Source organism: Gavialis gangeticus, unplaced genomic scaffold (genome assembly GCF_001723915.1).
Source record: "Gavialis gangeticus isolate Ggan-Ray unplaced genomic scaffold, GavGan_comp1, whole genome shotgun sequence".
NCBI lineage: Eukaryota > Metazoa > Chordata > Crocodylia > Gavialidae > Gavialis > Gavialis gangeticus.
The window spans coordinates 42,844,011-42,845,585 of NW_017729006.1; positions in this window are offsets into that span (position 1 = coordinate 42,844,011).

The following is a 1,575-nucleotide window of genomic DNA, read 5'->3' on the forward strand; positions in this document are numbered from 1 at the left end:
CTGGCCAGAGGGGGCCCCCCCCCCGAGCACTCATACAGCCATGTCAGGGTCCCCACTATGACCCCTGCCAATTCCTACTGATTTAGACATGTCCAGCCCCTCCAAAAGTTCCCTAACTAGTTCGTCCCTGACCCTAGGCATGGCAGTGCCTCCCCTGGGTCCATCTGTAATCCTAGTGGGGAAGATGTCCTGGTCCCTGTTCAGAAATATGGAGGCAAAGAACTTGTTAAGGAGGTCAGCTTTTTCATTTGCTGCAATCACCAGATTGCCAAGCCTGTAGAGGCCCCACGTTACCTGGTGCCACCTTACTCCCTGTGTATTTGAAAAAGGACTTCTTGTTATCCCTAACTCTGGTCCCTAGCCTTAGCTCCATCTCTGCCTTGACCTTCCTAACAGCCTCCCTGCAGTCACGAGCAACGGGGGTGTAATCCTCCTTGGTGATGGCCCCTTGCTTCCACTATTTGTATGTCTCCTTTTTTGCCCTCAAAGCATTCTTGGATGCCTTTGAGCCATGGTAAGGCGGCCTGTAGTAGATGCCTACTATCAAGTCCCTTTCCCCGTGCCCCCCTTGCGTTCTTACCCAGAGTGCCTCATTTTGCCCCTCCTCTGACTCCATCCTGACCCGTCCCCCAACAAACGTAGTTTTAAAGCTTGCTGTAGGAGATCAGCCAGCCTGGAAGAAAAAACACATTTACCTTTTGGGGAGAGATGAAGCCCATCCCACCCAAGCATGTTCTCTGTGTGTAAATGTGGGTCATGGTCCAAGAACCCAAGGTCCACCTGGTAATGCCAGCTCTGAAGCCGCCAGTTGACCTCACTGATGCATGCCTTGTGGCACCATCTGCTTACTGGAAGAATAGAGGAGTAAACCACCTGTGCCCTCGTCTCCTTGAGCTTGGCCCCCAGAGGCTTGTAGTCGTTCATGATGTGGTCCGGGTTGCCCCTGGCTGCGTCATTCGTTCCCAGGTGGATGAGGACCATGGGGTATTGATCAGAGGGTCAAATGAGGTCCGGGATCATCTCCATGATGTCTTGAATCTGAGCTCCAGGCAGGCAACAAATCTCACATGCCATGGGGTCAGGGTGACAAATGGGCCCTCTGTTCCCTCTCAGGATGGAATTGCTGATGACAAGGACCCAGTGTCTCTTCCTCTTGTTGTTCCAGCATTGCTCAGTCTGCACCGTGCATGGACTGGCATTGGCTTCTCTGGAGGCATCCTCTCCTACATCCTCTTCCATGGCTGCCAGGGCCTCGTACCTGTTCCCCAACTGTACCTGGGGAGCTGACACTGGTAGCACGAGTAGCCCTGGCTCTGGAGGCAACCGTCTGCCATACCGCTGTGGCAGGTCTCTCCCGGGGGACTTCTCCACTAGGCTCCTGACCCTGCAGAAAATGAAAGCATCTGTCAGTTTCATCTTCGGCAGCCCTGATCCCCCACAGCCTGCTGACCTTGGATTGGAGCTCCCTCACCTGCTCCTCCAAGGCCTGAAGGTGGGCACATATGGGACAGGCGAGGGAACTCCCACTTCCCCACCCCTGCCAGGCAGCTCCCACAGATGGGGGGGGGGGGGGGG